The sequence below is a fragment of the Magallana gigas genome, chromosome 1 (assembly GCF_963853765.1).
Source record: "Magallana gigas chromosome 1, xbMagGiga1.1, whole genome shotgun sequence".
NCBI classification, from domain to species: domain Eukaryota; kingdom Metazoa; phylum Mollusca; class Bivalvia; order Ostreida; family Ostreidae; genus Magallana; species Magallana gigas.
Window position 1 is genome coordinate 3,511,649 of NC_088853.1, and position 16,234 is coordinate 3,527,882.

General features: G+C 33.0%; 1 protein-coding gene and 1 pseudogene across 1 annotated transcript in view; one reads left to right on the plus strand and one right to left on the minus strand.

Moving 5' to 3' along the window:
• Positions 1-16,234, minus strand: part of LOC109618075 (uncharacterized) — a 116,634-nt gene that overhangs the window by 43,024 nt on the left and 57,376 nt on the right. The gene's annotated exons all lie outside the window — the stretch shown is intronic.
• Positions 3,962-5,180, plus strand: LOC136273106 (uncharacterized; annotated as a pseudogene).

The window sequence follows — 16,234 nt, forward strand, 5'->3', positions numbered from 1 at the left end:
TTAAAATCAAAATTAAGCTGTCTGTTTAAAGAGGTTAAATATAGTACATTTTTAAATCTTTTAGGATGAATTCGTTTTAAAAAAAAATCATCGTTTGATAGATGGTTTATATGATTGTTATGTGTGCTTAGATTTTTTCATGGATTTAAAAGATATTAAAGAATAATGATTATAATGTCAATTACTGTTTTATTAAAGGAATCAAGACTTGATTATACAATCTTAGGCATGCTCTCATAGGTTACTAAAATCAAATTACATTGATTGAGATTAATTTTTAATCTCCAAATTATATCAAGTCTGCAGGCAAAACAACCTTTTTTAAACATATGAAATAAATAGAAGGCGATTTCGGTCTAAAGGCTCTTTTATTGGCCCATTTAGATAAAATATTCGTGGTTTGACGAATCTGTTGATCCTTGTGTTTAGGATATCTATTCATTGCACACATTAACCAAAAGCAACACATTACTGAGTACATCAACTTGAAAAATAGTTTTGTTTAGTATTCTTCACGGTTGACTTCAATTCAGTGCATTGACAATTTGCTAACTGATAGCTATAATATTGAGATCACGCACCAATATACCCACAAACACATGTTGACATTTCTTAATCTTACTTTCATATTTCAAGCTTCATCCATGAAAAGTATGGAGAGAAAAATAATTAGATGAATAAAATCCACTCTTTTGTAATTCATGCAACGTATGAAGGCAATTGCATTGCAATTGCATTGCAGAAAATACATAACCGGCATTAATCATAAAACATATTAATGAATTGATCGTAATAAAAAAATTAATTTAACTAATATGAATATTTGAGTCCGATTATTTTGTGCAGTCCTTAAATTCCCTTGGGTTACTAAATGTCTTGACCGATCGACCACTAGTTTCAGAAGTGAATCGTGTAGATTTCAGTCCTGTGAGTTTTGAAATAGCTGTCAATTACAAGTAATTTCCATAAAAAGTATTCGGAATCATACTTAAATAACTTAAATATAATACATTTATCGACGCCAGTCTGATCTCAGACACAATTCACACGCTTTGATAAGCACAGTTGTATGGTAAAGAATTACTCGTGTCATATTTTTATGCTAAACAGCTGTTTTTATAAGTGCAATCTGATGAGGTTTGTGTCATAATAATGCTTTGTGTCCGACAGTGGGTGTACACTTAGTAACCTAGCGTCCAACAAGTTGATTTATCTTTTTCTTTCTATATTTCTCTTTTCTGTTTGCCTTTATATCTGTTTCTCTTTCTATCACTTTCTGTATTTCTCTCGTTCTCCTGTTCATGTTTAAGTTTTGTATTCTGTCCGAAACATATATATTGTTCCTCTTTATCTATGTATGCTAGTAAAACAATGACTTGCAATGACTTCAGGTATATCCTTTGATCTTGACTTGAAAGTTTGGTTTATAATTTCTAAAAGACACTTAATTACTTGTAATTCAATACTCAATTGTTTTAGATGGAAGCTAACCTGAACAATGTGTTTATTAATTTTTCTAGCATATGTATATATTATAAAGTATTTGCGAAGAAAGAAAAAATCATTTAAAATATATTAGTTGGAATCGCTTTAACATGAGTAAAAATTGCATGCTCTGAACAACTATGTTTTATTAAAAACTTTGTGCGACTTTCACTTGTGTATCTAACTTAGACATCTGGTTCTTTATTAGTTGCTATAGAAATTTGTTTTCACTTTATAAATAATTTGCAACTTTGCATGTATATTGAAGTACGACATGAAAGAAATTCAATTCATTTTCTTTTAAACAGGAACTTCTTAAATCAATCAAACTTACACATAATAATCAATATCTTACCCAGTGATGACAAACGCTCTTTTGTTTGTATTTTTAGATTATTTATATATCCAGTCTGCAATAATGCATATGAAAACTGCAGTCAGGTTAACCCGAATCCATGCCGACTTTGTCGGGCTGACATCTCACACCCAACGATAAAAGTGACATCTGATTGGTTGGTTTGCTCTATAGTCTGTGGCACGCCCGGGATTGTTGTTCTGTATGCTTTGTACATGTGTTTGACAAAATATGAATGTTAAGAGCTGAAATATAAAACATATTATACAATTGTTTATTGCTTGAGCAGTCAATAGACCAGAATATTTTTCCACAGGTGCGGGGAACAGTTCAGTGTGTTCTCTTGCCCAAAGCCAACAGCCGAGGGTAATAAATCATACTGAGTTATTCCCTGCACCGAGGGGAAACATTTTGGTCTGTTGACTGTTCAGGCATTAACAAATGTTTAATTACCTAATTCCTTTTTTAGTTTTTAAGGTTTACAATTTGTATACAGTATTACAGGTTTTCGTGCCATTATGCAATTAACTAAAATTATTTTGAAATATAACATATCATTAAAGACTTATCAGTTTACACGTAGAAGGTAGAGTCTCAATATCATACGAGGCTTAAAGCTGCTGATTATTTGATTTTACTGATAACATTGAAGTTGGTATCATTACTTTTAAAAACAGCGTCTATTTAAAGGAAACAATCAGTTTTATTAATGTTTATGAATAACGTGTTATACGTTACATTCTCCAAGAACTATCGAAAGGACGCATATTGTGAGGTCAACGTTAATTATGACGTCATGTTGTAGGACGTACAGAGGAATGACTTTCTACAAATCGTTGTGAAATCAATCGGGAAACCCTAACATACATATGTACCCGTGTTTTCAAATACGTTGTCGGTCCAATAGATCAAAGTTTGAGACCATACAGAAACCTTACTAAATGCGTGTACTTACAACTTCCGTCCTAGTTTGCCCTCATTAGATAACTTTTTATGTCTTATCTAATGATCGATATTTGTCGGTTTTCCCCCTTTGTTAAAACATAGGTGGCGCTACGAACGTTTCGGTTCACGATCTATATTTCCGGTATTAGCTCGTCACTGTTTTGGTGTTTACATTGTTATCATTTTCGTAATGCCTACATGTTGCTGTGTCCCTGGGTGCTCAACCCGCGGTGGATTGAGTTTCCCTAAAGATCAAAAACTGAAGAAACTCTGGGTGTTAGCCATCAAAAGAAACAGCGAGGAGTTTCGCTATAAACATTGGTGTCCTCAGCCACACAGCGTTGTCTGTCACAAACATTTCCGTGAAGATGACTTCATATCTGTAACTTCGCACGGTAAGTTTTCTCTCTGATATGTTGTTTCATTGGCGTTATAACAATTTTCAGTTAATTTAATTTGTGTTTTGGTATTAAATTTTTAAAATGAGTGAGACTGTTTTCACTGGGCGGGGGGGGGGGGGGGGGGGGGTCGGACTGCTTTGCATTGTAATGTATTGATGTCCCGAAAATGGAAAACGAGAAAGTGAAAACATCTGTGTCTTAATTATTTATATGTTGTATACTTTTGTTCGTTGTTGAATAATTTTTACTTTATTTTCATGAATTGATTGGCCATGTTGGAATAAATTGGCAGATTCAAAATATGCAATGAAATTGCCAAACTTGTGATTATGTTACAAAGTTTGCTCTTCCATGGCTATTTTGTTTTGTCATAAATCACAAAGCATAGACCCATATTTAACTTGAGCTGACAGAATGTGGTGAAGAATGATGAGGAAAATCAATTTCTTCGAGGAGGAATGTCACAACATGCAGGATAAGATTTATTATATTCTTTTATGTCAAATGTTGTTATCAAACTTATGAATCAGATAAAATTCATTATAATATTTATAATGTTGAATGTTGTTATCAAAATTTGAGAAAGAAATGAAATGGAAGAAATTTTTCACTAATTAGAATTGAAGCTTAATACAGTCATAGCTTCAGGTATAGCCTGTCTGATATTGAGAGAAGACGTAATCTGAGCTTTTTTTTTCATAAAAGAAATTTATTATAAGACCAACAATTTGAATAAATAAAATGAAATTGTTTTAATATTTGTTTAGGAACTGATCCTTTGAAAAAACAAAGAAAGGCTGATGCGATCCCTTCAGTTTTTCCTTGAAATAGCTGCATCAAGCAAAAAAAAAATGAGCGAAGTGAGCGAAGAGATGCACGCAATCTTAAAGTTGAAGAGATTAAGAATGAGGCTGAAGAACCATTAGAAGTATTGATGGATGATGCTGATATCTCTGATGTGGCAAACTGGTGTACTGTTGAGTCATCAGACAGCAACTTAAATCAGGACGAAGATGCATCAAATTTTACTGAGTTGGAAGACAAGGAAGAAGTGTGCTTCACAGAGACATCATCTCAAACCATCCCTACACCTTTTTTATCAATAGAAAACTTTATTGATGACCATGAAGGAATGCTATTTTACACCGGTCTTGCAACACACACAGATTTCCTTTTTGTTCTCCATAGTTTAGGTCCAGCTGCTTATCATCTAAGATATCTTTACAATCAAGTTCAAAATTTGTCAGTTGAAAATCAACTGTTTTTAACTTTGATAAAACTAAGACAGAACCAAACAAACTATGAATTGAGTCGCTCATTTGGAATATCAAAAACTACAGTAGACAACATTTGGATTACATGGGTAAATTTTATGGCAAGACAATTTAGAGAAATTAATTTCTGGCCTGATAGAGACACAGTTAATTTGTTTTCACCCTGGGACTTTTTTCAAAAATTTCCCTCTACAAGAGTTATTATTGATGGCACTGAAATCCCAGTCAAAAAACCAAAATACCCTGTTGCTCAACAATCTACCTTCTCAACTTACAAAAACAGAAACACTGTTAAAGTGCTTGTTGGTGCTACACCTGGAGGACTTATATCATACATCTCCCCAGCTTATGGAGGGTCTACCAGTGACAGGCAAATTGTTGAACGTAGCCCTTTAACAAACATTTGTGAACCAGGGGACTCGATTATGTCGGACAAAGGATTCAATGTCCAGGATTTGTTTGCCCCAAAGGATGTTAAGGTGAACATTCCCACATTCTTTAAGAAAAAAACCGTATGTCTAATAAAACTGTTTTAAGAGACAGAAAAATTTCAAGCAAACGTGTTCACATTGAGAGGCTGATAGGGCTTGCGAAAACATATAAGATATTAAAAGGACCCCTCAACTCTACGGAAACAAAATTAGCAAGTGAAATCTCTTATGTGTGTTTTATTATGTGCAATTTTCGAAAGTGCATTGTCCCTAAACATGCATAAATATATTCCTATTCAAGTTGAAAACTTTCAGTTTTTTGCTGAAAACAAAAAGTATCACATATTTATAGTTTGCAATTTTTTATTATCAAAAAACACTTATTATAAACAATTGTGCACTGAAAATGTATCCAATTTATAAGTGCTGGATATTTCAATCTAGTGTACAGTCAGAGTTTAATGTTCAACTAATATACAGGGAAGTCTAATGTATACCAAGAATTCCACAAGAACTCAATAAGGCATATCTCAGCATTTAATCCATTTGTTGGAAAAAAAAAACCTATTTAAAACAGCTTTCTTGAAATGAGTCTCAAAGAATTCTTTCAATTTCTTGAGCATGTTTTTAATAAAATGTTCATCTCTAAGTATTGTAACTGTTTTTATGTCTTTTAAAGTATAAACAATAAATGTACATTCCTTCCTTCCAGAACAGAAGAGCTGTCCTTGCACTTGATAGTAATAATCATGAGAATTGTCAAGCTCTAAGGTGTCATTAACATAATTAAGATAAGGTACAGTTTCCTCTGATATTTCTTTGTTTTTTGCTGAAAAGGGACATTTGATTTCACCTAATCTATTGTCATCAATGACTGCATCAGAAGATGCAGCCAAGTAAGGATGTGATTTAGACACAAAAATACCACACTTTTTGGTTTGAAAACCAGATTTTTCTTGAAATTCCTGTAAAGCAACTGATTCATAGCATTTGCCATGTAAAATAGCAGGGGCAAATAATTGGGGGCTATGTTTTGTCAAATTTTTTGCAACTTTGTTTAGATCAGTTTTCTCAGTTGCTTTATAGTTAGAGGAATGAATTCTCTTTTGACGTTCATTATGCCATAATTTATTGTTACTTTGTCCACATGTCTGTCTTTCCGTCCGCATTATTTCATTGTCAGTTATTGCTGTAATATTCATATTCCGAAGCCAGTTGTCGGAAAGAAAACCTTGTAGATAGTCATGGTCATTGTTTAAAGCCACTTTGTTGGCATATGAAAATAGTTGAGACACAGGGAAATAATCAAGATTTGGGTTATTTAACCACACATTTCTGAATATGTCTTGATGTCCGGCAGCATTTTGAAATTCTCTTGGCCGAGGTTCAAAAATGACATTAAGGTCTTGATTAGCCAATGGCAAGTCTTTGGCCTTGATGGGGCTACCCTTATAACGTTTGGTATGATGAAAGGTTTGTAGGTTTTGAGTACATGTTTCTTCTGTTACTATGTCTCCACACTCACTAAACATTTGTAAACCAAACAACACAGTAGATACATGCTTACACACAGCAGATGGACCCATCCCTGCAGCACATTCACACTGGCATTGCACAATACATCCATCTACATCCACACCGACATCCACTTTGTATGAAATGCTTTTCTTCATCTCTGCATTACATTCAGCTCTCACAAAAAACAAACCAACATCACACGCCAATCGCACATATTTCAGAAACTTGCTCTCATATATATACTTCACATGATCATCCACACTTTTCCCCATTTTCCCTAAATATGCAGCAATAGCTTCTTTCTTTACAGGTGTAAATTGTGTGTCTTTGTTAATATCTTTGTACTGCTCATAGCAGGGCACTTTCATTTCATATTCTCTCTCAACATTCTCACTGCTACCAAAATTACTGTTTCTGTCATAAGCTTCTAGTCTGAAAATATAGACCATAATAAGTTTTAATCTTTTACTTAATTCGGATTTATTGTTATTTTTCTAATTCTTTTCATTCAATTATGTGCTAAAATGAAAGACATTTTTCCTTGTGTATATTCAAGTTTGTGTTCAGTATTTTTTTTACTTCAAAATAATGTTCCATGACTTAATCCTATAGCTACAACTGGAATAGTCATTTGCGTAAGTAAATATTTCTCATACACAAGTTAAAACAACCTTAAAACATTTAGATTTCATTTATTCACCACTCTACATGTCAATTATGTAGATTATTTGGAGATGTGTAATCATAACTAAGCAATTTAATTGCATGCACTTACTAATATTTTTTCTTCATTTTATAAAGACTAGTACAATTTGTTACGTTATATGTTTTGATGAATGGTATCTATACTGAGCCTTGTTTTTATTTCTTATTGAAGGGCCCATCGGGACCCCCGCCGCCATACTCAGCACACGGAGGCCCACCACAGGGGCACAGGAAGGGAGCAGGGGCTAAAGGCGGGAGATACAATAATTTAGAAATGCGCAAAGTTTGAACCATATATCATCTAAATTGAATTCATCGTATTTAATGATTTTTTTAACGAATGTACACTAGAAGAACAACATTTCCATATGTGTTTTGAATGATGTAGTCCTTTGGTATTTTTGATAATATTACATTTGTGTTAAAGATACAGATCTGTGTTCATTTCTTTGTAAATCATTATGCAAACATAATTCCTATTATGAAAAACAATATGACGGGGTATTGGGGTTTCAATTGTTCATTATTTTTTAATAAATTATTTCCTTCTGTATTTTGGTAGAATGATATTACATTGAGGCATTTTTGATTGTTAAGGTCAGGCGACACGTTCCTCAATTTTATATAACTTTTTCCAGGAATTTGTTGATGGTTTACAACTATTTTGACAAGCTTTCTTGCAAAAAATTAGGGTTCCTTACAAGGCATTTCTACAAAATACTAGAGTATGCAATTTCCTATATAATCTTCTTGGAAATACACTCGAATTGCTGATGTAAAAATAAATACATATACAGCACAGCAAAATTCACTATAGAGGAACTCTATCTCGGCCGGAGCAGGGATTTGAACTCACGACCTCCAGAACATGTACGCTTCTGGCAGTGAGCGGCCACGGTTCTAACCACTCGGCCATCTAGACACATAACCACATGTAATTAAATATTAATCATTTTTAAAATAATTATAAAATTAATAATTTTATTGGAACTCTCTATAACGAGGAGATACAAAAAAGATTCTCGAAGAACGTGTCGTCTGACCTTAATTTTTTGGAGTTTTTGTGCTCATGCATACAGTGTTGGTTATTGTTTACTTCAGTTTGAATCATGTTATAAAATAAAAGGCTATACTAATCATTGTAATGTAAGCAAATGTACGTTAAAAATGTGATCCATTGTTTCAATCAAGGCAAATATCTTCGTTATTAATTGCACTAATAGTATAACTATGTTTAGATGATGGCCTATCGAGTTAATGTAAATCATTTATGCCCTTTCTTATGGATTAAAAATATCAGGTTTTTCCATTGTGTGCTATTGAACTGACTGGAGCAGAATGACCGCACCTTGGAATGTGACGTAACAATGGTATATGTATTCTATTGGTCGTTCTATTTCCTAGCATAATTTGTGTTAAAAGGTTCCAGCTTTTCGTGGACTCTATCTAACCATCATTTTCCTTTATTTATACATATCTTTGAAAGTGGGTTTTTGCCACTTAATTTGTAAACGTTTGTTTTAATTATTTTAACTCTGTCTATAAACCATTTTAAGTTGTTAACAGTTCTTTAAATATTTCTTACGTCTGTTTGTGTCTTTACTGAGTACAGTATACGTACATTTAAGGTACGTGACAAGTCCCTTACAGAATGCTAGTCACGTTATCATATCCTTGTCAACTTTCAGTAGCAGCACTGTAGGAGCACAAAGAACTGACACAAGTAGAAACTGCAATATATCCTCTATTTTAATTGTATGCTATTCAGAAATACATTTAACCAATTTTGATGATGTACAGGCGATATGTAACTACATTTTTTAACAATTGTTTTCACTTTATTTCCCCCTTTCTATTTATTTTATTTCATCGCAACTGTAGCCTAAAGAAAAGGACTGGAATGTTTTGTTGGTTTTTTTTGCCTGGGTCGTCAAATGATTCTTCAATCGCCGTAAAAATAATACATGTTTGACCTCCTCTCCCAGAGTTTTAACTGTTTCATATATCCCTATGATGAAAGTCCCAGGACATCTACTTAGTGACTTAATGGTTTAACACATGTTGTCATCTAGCCACCTACAAAACCAAGCACCTGCTAATGATGCTAGTTATTTATTTTGCTTAGTGCCATTCACAGGACGAATTACCAATCTATAAATATGTATTGTTATATGGGAAGTTGTCTATGTTAAAACAAGAAATTATCTGTGTGTTTTAAAAGTCAATGAGATCAGTTATTTTGGATATAAATATTGGTCGGCTTCATTATTCAACAGAATGGAGACAAAAGGAGAGATTGTAACTTTATGTTCCTTAGAAATTTAGTTTAGATCCAAGATCGGGAGTCAATAGATCGCTTTAATATAATTAGCTATTTTCATCAGTTTAGGTTCCCCTCCTGTTAATTTTTTTTGCATTGTGAGAATCTCGTGCATTGTTTAAATCGCTTTATTCAATCTTCTATAGATTTTGATTGATCATGGAATGTTACGATTCTTCTCTTTTGCTTAAGGTGGTATGAGACACCTCCATATTGTGACGTACTATAGAAAGAAATGTAAAGGTTCATACTTTTATCAACAGTAATATCGACAGGTCTTCCATACCACCTTAACATGTTTGTACTTTTATTTTCTCTTTGGTTGGTGCTGATGATGTTTTGTTCATTTACAATGTAATTAACGTAACAAATGTGTATCACCTCCTCCATTTATTAAATCCTGTGAATTAACCCAGTGTTTTGTAAAGAAAAGGTTGAGATGCATTCTGTTTTAAATGTAACGCATACTTGTAAACATTGTTATGAAACTTTCCTTGAGAGCTGTTGAACATAGAAAAAAACATTACTAAAATGACACTAATTTGCTGTAAAACATTGTGTTATTTATTTAACTTAAAGTTTGTTTCGTCATGTTTATTCTTCGCTGTCAGACATTTATTTTACTGGAAACAATAAAACAAAATCATATGAAAAGGGTTTCTTTTTATTGATTGTCTAAAAAAAGGGTATTGAAATATTACCAAAAAATAGTTATATTGTAAAGTAATATAGGTAACACAAAATAAAGAATTAATAAACGAGGGAAAATTCGAACAGAATAAATGCAAATGGCAAATATTTAAATTGAAAACATTCTTGATTTTTATGATTCATAACTGGTGTTTATATTTGCACATCAATGAAATATTTGATATATCTATTGGTATATTTTTTTATTTTTTACAATATTACGTAAATAGTTAAGGACGATATGGTTTATATATGTATTAATGTTTTTTCTTAATACTGTATTACGTGCATAGTTTGGCTGGTCTTGATCTGGACAATGGATTTACGTCAGACCGTGGAAGATGGTCATCTACAAAAGTCGTTCACCTACTTTTACTTTTACAATTACTTTTAATGTAGGGTTATAATTATGGTTTGTTATTTTTCATTTATGAATTGTGTATTTGTTAGAAATCGATTGATTCAAAAAATTTTAAATAAACAATAAAGATACATTCTTGGGATTCTTTGGTTAATATATTACTTGATTCGTTTAATAACTTGAGTTCTGTTTTTTGTTTGAGAATGACGAGTTATAATCTAAGTATAACATTGTGGGTCTTTTCAAATCAGAAATTAACTCTTTTAATAATTACGTATTACAAATTATTAATGTTCTTATTGCTAGACAATAATTTTTTTTAGACAAACTAAATCATAGCTCAATAAACAAAGAAAACAATGCAATTAAGACAAGTGCATGCTCGAGGCATGGATTTTAAATGGGTAGAGCCTATTCCAATCTGATCTTGAAGTATTAAAATAATAAAGACAAGTTGAGAGTTAGCTAGAAAAGTTTGAATGAAATTACCACCATTTGTTAACATTTCACCCAGTGACGAAAATCGGGGTTACATGGGACACCCGCACTCAACATATAACTATCACCGGGGAAAATAAGGTGTTTCTATGATGTTTATATTTCCAAGATATTATAAAAATGTATTCTCCTGGAAATATTGTAAAAATTTTAAAATTCAAAGGGATGAATAAATGTACCACCCATATATCAATACTTCCAGGTGTCTATATTAAAGCATTGAATGATTTATTTGTGACGTCGTCGTGTCAATAACTGCCGTCAGGTGAGCAGTCAAATTGAATAACCCACGACGACCTCAAAAATAAATCATTTAATGCTTATATTTACATTCCCTTACTGACGAAATCAATTGTTTACTTAAATAAATCGATATAAAGTGCAGATCACGGAGGGAGTGAATAAGTAACAGCAAGAACAGCTGTTATATAAAACCGGTTTAATCTGGTTATTACATAGACTGTTGAGTTGAGATCGACGAGCATGAAAATATAATCCATGAAAAATAACTCTTGAAATTTTGCTTTCAACTATAAAGTCAACTTTTTTGTTGAATAACTATAAAAAAACATGATGTTTTGACAACATTCATGAAATACATTTTTAACCGATAACATAAAAATCACTGTTTGAGAACTACTTATGTAAATTACTCGTAAATTCCTACGCAGTGAATAGGTGTTGCATTTAGAGGCATTTAATGGAAAGAAACACAGTAGAATGTAAATATAATGTTATGTGCGAACAAACATTACCACACCTTCCTGCAGTAATGATGGTAGACTTCTTATAGTCTGCATTATTTTTTCACCTCACCACATCAGTTTAAGCGCTTCAAGTCCTGCAAACAAGTTCATTTAAATTTCATATTAGCCTTGACACAGAAAGGAAGTCCAGTGTCAAACGCATTTAATGTACAGATGGTATACAAAATTTATGCTGATTTATATTCAGTTTGTTCTAATGCTAATTTTATCAGCTTTAACCATAATTTATGAAATTAGTGAAGAAAAATCCGAGTTGTTTAAAAATTGCTGGAGGTGTTGGAGGTGCACCATGTAAATAAATAAATACATGTACCCGCATTTCATATCTTTTTCGTACAGAGTATTCTCATCCTGAGACAATGTGCGACAAACAACTTGAAAAACGCCATTTGATATTAAATTGAAGAAAAAATGATACAGAGCTTCTAAGCAGATTTGCTCAAGGCATATTAATTAGTCATGAAAAGGTCTACATAGAGCGAGTGCTTTCCAATTCCAGTTTTAATATTGCCTCATGTATGGCCGGGTTTAAAATAATCTAACATTACATTTTGAAGAAACTTTTTTTTTTATTTTTAAATATAAAAATTATATAACATGATATAATTTATTAACTTCCAGGGGGTTCTGTCTAAATCGGTACAAAAAAAAAACAAAAAAACAAAACAAAAACAAACAAACCCCCCCCCCCCCCAAAAAAAAAACAACAACAACAAACAAAAAAACCCAAAAAACTAAATCGACCAAAAAATCAAATCAATTCAATATGTATATCCTTCCTGCAAAAACACAACCGAGTAGGCTTCCTCCATTTTATATATTTACTTTAATTTAATTTACTAACGACAGACTTATGGATTTTTCAGAATCTAATATAACTCATGTTCAATTTAATATAATTTACCAACTTCCAGGGTGTTCTGTCTATATCAGCACACGTACGTTTTATTTGTGTACAGACATTGTACCTGTACAGGTATAACCATGTTATCTGTTTGTGTACAGACATTGTACCTGTACAGGTATAACTATGTTATCTGTTTGACAAATATGTATGAAATATGGCAAAAATGTACACTATCCATGCTAACAAAATCCAACAAAATACCGGATATATACATCTATAGCAAGGCAAACGCGGAAATCTAAAACATCAGATGGAAGATCAAGTACAAATGGCCAGTAAGCATTCCGTGATGACCGGTCGCACTTATTGTTTAACTTGCTCATTGTCATGATCGGCATAATGGTAAAATACGTATACCATTCGTTGTTTGTCATTAATGAGTTACTTGCGTGTGAAAAACTAAAGCGCAAATGATTCAAAGGTAGTTAAAAATTGAAACAAATTGGTGTGCCATGGTTTTTTTCACTGTGGCACTTAAAGGAATATATTCCGTTTTTTAAGAAAAATTTTAAAGAAAGAAATGTTTTCATTTTTCCATTAAGGTACATAAGTTATTAACTTTCTGCAAATTATACTGTTTAAGTGAAACGCAGTTAAAAGTATTTAATATAAATTCGAATTTATATATTTTTTGACCGGCCCGATCAATAAACGCCAACCTCTGAAATATTCATTAGCACGTGATGTGACAAGGTAATTTTAGAACGCATAGGCGTCGGAATCGGGGGGTGGGCTAACTTTTTTTTGCAAAGTTAGACCTAACCATAAGGGACATAGTATCATATAGGGTTTAGCCCCCCCCCCCCACTTTTCTTGCAGCAAAGATAATTGTTCCTAAATTTACCTTGAAAGATTGAGAAGTTGGAGTCATAGGCATACTAGCCCCCCCCCCCCCCCCCCATGATTTTGGGGAAAAAAATTTGGTAGGTAAACTTTTTTTTTGGAAGTATAGGTATACCCCCCCCCCCCCACACACACACACACGGATTAGGATTTCCCTGATTTTGGGAATTAGTTTTTTTCCCCAATATTCTGAGGATTAGTTTAGCCCCCCCCCCCCCCCCCCCACTTTCAATTTGCTTCCGACGTCAGTGGAACGTACACATAGGTCGATGCGGAAACGTGGTCGGTCCGTTGGCAGTGGAATAACGCGTTCGAAGAGAAAAGAAAGAAAGAAACAGTTTGACAGAAACGTTGTAAAATGAGATTCTATATCAAAGACCACTTTGAGCGGTGAACATGTGTTAGAAACGTCATGCTTAACTATGGGCTCATTGTCTGAATATGATAAAACTTGTAAAGCTATCACTCGAATACTTAAAATTTATAAACTGTATATGTTTTGAGTCGAGGGGCACAAGACGGGGTAGTTTTGACGTTCTATTATGTCATACATGTTGTCAGTGTATGAAAATAATGCACCCCTGCGAAAGTGTTCGGAATGTGTTTTTTTTTTTATCGTTGATAAGTATGTAATAAATCCAGAGGTGTTCGAATGAAAATTCACGAGACTTCCTTGAGATTTGTTCAGTTCCTCTGAAATTTCGAGCGAAAGTATTAGTGTCCTGGTCGTTTTTTATATCATATACTACTTTGATTTATGTTAAATCATGAAAATCTATGAAGATATTTGTCTTATTGCATCGTCTAGCAGTTATTTAAACTAAACGATGATATTAAGAAAAGAGCTATCGTTCGTGTTCAACCACTCTACACGTAGTTGAAAATGTAAACATTGGGTTGCTTTAAAAATTCATAGCCATGTTTTATGCTTTTGGTGTGCAAAACTATGCTTTTTAGATAAAGAATGAGTGTCAGCTTTGTATAAACACTTAGTCTATCGAGTCATTTTCAAGTAACATTCTGCATAAAATAGTATAGTCTGTTTCACTATTGATGCTATGTCTATGTCAGGCGCTGATCGAAAATTAATCCTTAGAAGAGGGGGGAATTGCTCCTTAGCATGTTAATGAATTCAAACAAATGTAAACACACCTGTGGTATTACCTAGGTCTGCTTTCTGCTTTTCTAAATTACTATTTCCGCGCACATGCGCAAATCCACCTCAAAAGTACACAAAGCAGTGTAGTCAGTTACGTGTAAATTTTAAGGCGTAGTCAATTGACGGTGTTCACAAACCTTTGTTTGTGATGTGTGTTATGGTATATGTGTTAAAACGCGTGATTTTGCGTAATGGTATATGTGATAAAGTGTGTGGTTGTGTGTAATGGTATATGTGTTAAAGTGCAGGAGTGTGTGTAATAATATATGTGTTAGAATGTGTGATTGTGTGTAACGGTATATGCGTCAACGTGTGTGATTGTGTGTAACCACAGGCACCTGAATTTTTATTAATCAGTCGCTTAATAATTCATATATCGAAAAATTCTACCCCTACTATATAGAAGTATTTATATATAGTAGGGGTAGAATTTTCCGATATATGACTTAGCGACTGATTAATAAAATTTCAGGTACTTGTGGTGTAACGGTATGAATGTGTTAAAGTGTTTGATTTTGTGTAACGGTATATGTGTTTAAGTGTGTGATTTTGTGTACCGGTACATGTGTTAAAGTGTTTGATTGCGTGTAACGGTATATGTGTTAAAGTGTTTGATTTTGTGTAACGGTACATGTGTTAAAGTGTTTGATTTTGTGTAACACTATACGTGTTAAAGTGTGTGATTTTGTGTACCGGTACATGTGTTAAAGTGTTAAATTGTTTGATTTTGTGTAACGGTATATGTGTTAAAATGTTTGATTTTGTGTAACGGTATATGTGTTAAAGTGTTTGATTTTGTGTAACGGTATATGTGGTAAAGTGTTTGATTGCGTGTAAATGTATATGTGTTAAAGTGTGTGATTGTGTGTAAGGGTATAACTATGCGTTAAAGTGTGTGATTATGTGTAGCGTTATATGCGGTTAAATTGCGCAATTGCAGGGTAACAGTATAAACATAATAGTTCCTCATTCCGTGTAACATTATATGTGTTAATGAGCATGACTGGGAGATGACATTATTCACGTAAAGTAAATAGAATTGCGATAACAGTTCATCTATCAAAGTGTGTGATTGCCGGAAGAAGATATTAAGGTTTGTATTTTTTATAGTGAGGTTTATATAACAGATTTTATTGCACGCTCATGTAACACCTATCAACCAATCATGAGCTTAGGACAGATACGATATCAAAATTAGACAACATTGAGATGGTGACCATATAAAAAGAGCCCCGCTTAAATAATGGACAATAGGGTGGAAAGAATTTCAGAGAATTTTGCTTTGACCTTGACCTATAGCTTAACAAATTTCCACCTGTCATTGAACTTCTGTGTGTGCTCTTAAAAAGGGAGTTTTGTGTCATCTGATATGAATTTGACATTTGACCTACAAACATCATTCAAGGTCGCTGCAATTTCTTTGATCAAAGGCACTATGTATGTGATGTATTAGCAAGATTGGAATAAAGGGAGAGAAGATATGCTCTGGACAAGGATTTTACACATAATCCTGCTATGACCTTCACATTTGACCTTGAAAATTGGTTCAAGGTTACAATATACCCTTTACTCAAA